Here is a 6,000-nt window from a genome sequence, read left to right as displayed (position 1 = left end):
TCCTAACTCCTGTTTCTGCCTCTAATATGTCTCTGACTAGACCTTCATGCCTGAGAAGGTGTCCTACCAACCTATCTCGCCTATTTTTTATTGACTTCCATAGAGTCCTCTGTTCTCCTATTCTTTCCAGTACCTCTTCATTTCTAACCTTTTCTATACACGATATCCTCATCATCCGCCTATAACACCACATTTCGAAAGAATTACACAACTTTTTATTTAAAAGTAAACACAAAGTTATTCCAGAATTACAGGAGCATATGTGATTATACTCTTTATTTAGATAATTCATAACGAAAGAAAAATTTTCGTCAACTTCATCCAAAAAATTTATTATCTTGATTATTTCCCAATTATTCCTATTAATTTAAATTCAATTCAATTAATCGGTATTGAATATTGTACTACTGGCGGAAGATACCTAATGTATACGTAATAACCGGCGATACGTTATTAGCGTGTGTACGTTATAAGCGAGCTCGCTCTACTGAGTTACATTTGTCTCTGCCATCGTCATGTATATTTTAAATGTTTCGTGTATATGCACATTAGATGGAGACGTGATTGAATTTTTAAGATGACGGCGTGGACGCTCTGTGTCCAATTTGTTATAATAAATTATTCGCGTTTGTTTATTTAAAAATAAAGGCGGATTCCGGGGCGGCGTGCGTAGGCCCTTTTTCAATACCCATACCTATGTACCTATTTACGGACACGGACATGGTCATGGTGTATTTATTCCGTCGCGGCGTCGACGACGCTGTCGTTCTACAGCAGTAAGACGTCCTGTGTGCTGTCACAGATGTCCTGATTTCCCCAAGGCGACATAAACTTCGATTTAAAATGTAAGAACCCGAAGTCCAATATTTTCAAATACCTACAGTATATGGGTCTACATGTACAGGGTGTAAAAAGTTGATTGAGTATTCAATGTAAAATAGCGGAATTATACGGAGTATAGTATGATTGAGTCATGTATGTATATGTTTCTTGGATATTAGATGCTCTAGTTGAATCTAAGAAACTAAATTAATATATATAGCAGTTATTAGAAACCCAAAACCAGTCCTGTAGGTTCACTCTTTCTTCTGGGGCTTTTTATGTCTTGATTAGGGTTGCTACCTTTTCAGGCTTTACATAAAGTATTTNACCGCTATTTATTTGCAGGAACTAGATTACATCATGCATATAAACGCTACCGGAACTAAAATGGAGGCAATTGTTCTCACTCAGCTCCCATAAACGGAAAATTACTTATTTTCCGGAACGCTTATACCCAACGAACTTATTACGGAATAAAAATAAAATATTCATCTTCCGAAAATTACTTTTCTAATTTTGTATCCGATAAATAAAAATGTTGTTACATATTTATAATCAAATTTACGCAGACCTATTATTTAGACATTGCTACCACTTATAACTATTTATATGGTATAGGAGGCAATTATTATCTGTTTTACAGATAGTGCAATGTTCTTTTTCAGTGGTTTCAAAAACAGGTGCATATAGAGCCCAAATATTCGGAGGGTTCTAGAAGATAAAACGATATTATTAAATGTTTCAAAACTTTATCGAGAAACGCGACTAGAATTTTGAGGGGGGTGCAGGTAGAGTCCCTAAGTGGGTAGCCCACTACCTCTTGCGGGCCCCATGAGGTTGCTCCCTAGGGCAAGGAAGGGGCCTATGACGCCTTGTCGCAGTTGCACATCATCAGATATGCCGCATGTGGTCCCCGCGGGGAAAATTTATTGCTACTCCATTAAAAATTTTTGGGAAAATATATTAATAAAAAAAAATACAAAATTGAATGAGAAATATATTTNTGGTGTAATTTTTAATATTTATATAAGTTACTGCATTGGCTGCTATAGTGTATAAATGTACATTATTACAAATATCACCCTGTTGGGGCCTCTCAAAACATTTGGTCCCAATAGATAAATTCTGCGAAGGCTTCGTCGGTCAGCTACCCTTATTTAATTGCACTACGCTGTAATGTTGTCTATGTATTTTTGGGTCTTTTCCTATACTTTTCTATAGCTTTGTTCTCGCAGGTACTGGTGGTGGTAATATTATAGTTTGATTTTATTCCATTTTTGGTAGTAGTTCAGTTCAAAAGGTTAAGTTTTGTCGTTCAGCTTAACCAGATCTATTTTTTGTCGTTAATTTTGTCATTCCGTCTTCCGTTTTTATATTGTTTTCATGTTCTGAATATGTTTAAGTGTTGTAAATAAAGTGTGTACATAGTTTTGTTTTACATTGGAATTTTATTCACTTTGTTCATTTATCCAAAAACATTCTGAGAAAATACTGCTCGTGGAAACACGGCACACATCCTCAGTTCTCCTATTCTTTCTAGTACATATTTATCTCTAACCTTCTCTATCCACGGTACCCTCATCATTCGCCTGTAACACCACATTTTGAACGCTTCTAACCTTTTCTTTTCCGCCACGCCCACGTTGAATGAGAAATATATTTTACCAATGAGAAACTGTTTACTTTTACATATGTAGCAACTAAATATTTAGCATCGCATGGATACGTATAAAGGGATTTTATTTTTCATAGAAGTTTTCCACAAAATTCAATACAATTTATATCTCCATTTGGAGGAATATGTACATATTTGTAAAATTTGTTTACTCTTCAGTAAGATTGTGTATTGGGCTCTTTTGTAGTCAATAATACTTTAAATTGTAATCGTTTTACTATTGTTCGACCTGACCTTATAATAACAATATCAAGAAGTACTTATTGGTTCGTTGCAAATGTAAGAGATTTCATTGAAACGACGACATAATTGGGCAAAGGGGATTGTCACCATTTTTTTATAAGTTTTTCCATTTTACCGAGAGTATTTTCAAACGGATTTGCCTCAAGGGGCCCCATAAGGTAGATTTAATTGTAAGTTTATACATGCGTTAGGTTTACCCCTTAAGACCCATATGAAAAACCCATAAGGCAATCCTCATTTTAGTATCACTACTTTTTTTTGGTGGGATTTTCATGAGGAATGTACGGGGAAATCCCTATATCGACATGCCCCTCATTAGCCACATGAGGCCATGCTCCTTATAAATTCTAGTCGGGAAGTGACTATATATGTATAAAAGTTTCGATTGTTTTTTTCAATATCAAAAACTGTGAAAATACACGAAGCTATGAAAGATTCTAAGAATTTTTGTTTTTTACAGGTGTTCTGAGTGAAGTTATGGTTTTCCGGAGATGAGCCTTTTGGTAAGTCTTTTATAGATTTTTTGTAATGGTAGTATACAATGGTACGTACATATTTGACCCGCCAAAAATTTTGCGTGGGGATTACATGTTAGAAAATACTTTTTGCGGTTATAAATGGTCAAACCATGGTACAGCTCAGTGGCGGATTATCCATAAGGCAAAGTAGGCATATGCCTAGGGGCGCAAGGTTAAAAAGGGGCGCGCGCGGAAGTTCTTAAACCTAAAAAAAAGAAAATAAGGAAGTACCTAATAAAAAAAAGTATTTTGCAAAATATATGACCGCCAGAGGGGCGTCTATGAGGTGCTAGCCTAGAGCGCTCTCGACATTTAATGCGCCTCTGGTACAGCTTATAGTAAATGACTTGCTAATATGTTAATATTAGCCATTAATGCTATATTGCTTCATTATTAGCTAATTTATAGCGATGATGATTTAATTATCGTAATAATTAGCATACTTTCAATAACATTAAAAAATGGAGATTAAAATATGATAATTTGCTTAATTGCAAGAAAACAGTGTAGTCAAATAAGTTTTTATATTTTTATTATGACTCTGGCAGATGAGAAGATGAGCAGATGACCCTGAATATAATTAAAAACACCTATTTTCAAATTCTTTAGACACTTCTAGTAAACACTAGGTACTATCTACAGTAATTGATAATTACTTTAAGTTGCTGTTTTATTTTATTACTGCTTTTTAACTTTCTGCTAACAAAAATTATGTACAAAATGCCTGGGCGTTTTTTGTTTGGTAATATTCTTATCTTAACATCAAACTTAACAAAATATCAACTGTTTTTGAATGAAATCATGTATCTTGAATAATGCTTAAACTGTAAAATATTTTGGCATTAGTATTTACAATAGATATCCCAAAAATTTTAGGTAAATCCTTAGCTTTTGTGCTTTTATTTAATGATGGACACACTAAGAGAAATAAAATAGTTGGATTTTCTATGTTGTGTTAATTTTCCATTTAACATTTCATATTTGAATTCTTTCATAGTAGAAAAAGGACTCAACTATGAGCCGTCAAATGGGAAATTAACATAATGTAGTAAATAGAACTATTTTATTTTGTTTCAGTGTAGTTATTAATTTAATTAAAGTTCTTGATATATTTAGTATAATGGTGATAGGGCAATGACTGTATAGATGCATGTATATTATGTATAAATATTCATCAGACCTGCTGTGCTGCAGTAAGTGGTTGTGGTCGTAGGTGGTTTATAACAGGAAATAGAGGCGCCATATACATTATTTCCCCTTTAATGCTTTAGATATAGTTGCTCGCTTCCCTTGTCTTAAAATGCACAAGAGTTAGAAGAGGAGAATATTACTTACCCTTACTTAACTGTTAATGAACGAACACACCTTTGAAAACTACTAAAACGACGCTATTTAAATAAGACATGCAGAAGCTTTCTTCTGTAAGAAGTAGGTACATGTCCTTACGATGATGGGCTCTTGAAATTTAACTTCCTTCCAATTTCGGCAGCTTTGACGCAAAAAAGGAAGGTCTTTTATTTCCGCAACATATACATACATATTGTATGAATAAAAGTACTAATGCCTATTTCTAGACATGTTCAAAACGATTTTTTAAAAGTATTTAAATACAAAATGCAANNNTTGTATTTTAAATGCTAAATGTAAAATACGTAGTTTCAAAATGGTGGTACCTATTTAAGTAATTTTCTACATTGACTTAACTATAAAATATTAGGTAATTAAGAAAAACTTGCAGGCATTTTCTCATTTTTTAAATATTTGAGTTTTTCTGGATTAATATTGGTGTTTGCACTATATTACCAGTTGCGAAGATTGATTTTAATTCATATTTTTCTGTTTGAAGTTACGAATCTACGTTATTGTTTCTTCAGTTGAGCAACAAGTAAATCTTCTATATGCTTCCTTATTTGCCTTTTTGTCACCCGTTTTAATTGGCAAAAAGACACTGATGCCAAAATAGTTTGTTTAGGTACCGTGAAAGATCAGAGCCAAAAAAGGTTTGCAGATAGTTTTATTGATGTAAAATCAACATCAACCATTTTATATCAAAATATTTATAATCCCATTTTGTTTATGATCTTTTACATATTGTAATAAGAGAAAGAAATGAAATACATAGTTTCTTTAGCTTTGGATTCATCTAATAAGTGAAGTTTTTCAAATCGTTTTCTAAGAATTTTCAATTATACGCACCACAATTTCTTGTAGTTTTCAGTTTTATACAGCTGGTGTATATCAATTCGATATTGTTTTGCGGGTTGTTTTGTCGTAATTCATAGAATTTCGTAGTTCCTTGTTAAGTGGTGATTTCGCAGGCGCTGGTATCAATTTGGAACTTCAAAATTCCATGGACCATAACATTGAACCCGGAAAACAATATCGATCCCATATTTTAGGTTATCCATTTCTAAAAAGTTTAGAATTTTTTGGGCTCTCTTCAGTTAAAGAATTAGAAGGCATTCATGGAATGTCTCTTTATTCCCTTTTTAAGCTTCTAATACCTTCAATAGCAAATGTGAGCAACTTTAATTCGTCATTTTATATAATGTTTGATTGGTGATACTAGCAAAACTTTTAATGGCAAAAATGTATTTTGTATTTTACAAATATAAAATACGTTTGAAAAAGTATTTTAAAGAAAATACAAAATGCTTTTCTCAAAAAGTGTTTAAATGCTAAATAAAAATATTTTTTATTTTGTATTTGCTTTTAATGTGTTCAAAGATGTGTTTCCATTTT

Source organism: Agrilus planipennis, unplaced genomic scaffold, assembly GCF_000699045.2.
Source record: "Agrilus planipennis isolate EAB-ADULT unplaced genomic scaffold, Apla_2.0 scaffold270, whole genome shotgun sequence".
Taxonomy (NCBI): domain Eukaryota; kingdom Metazoa; phylum Arthropoda; class Insecta; order Coleoptera; family Buprestidae; genus Agrilus; species Agrilus planipennis.
Note: the sequence above shows the minus strand (reverse complement) of the source record.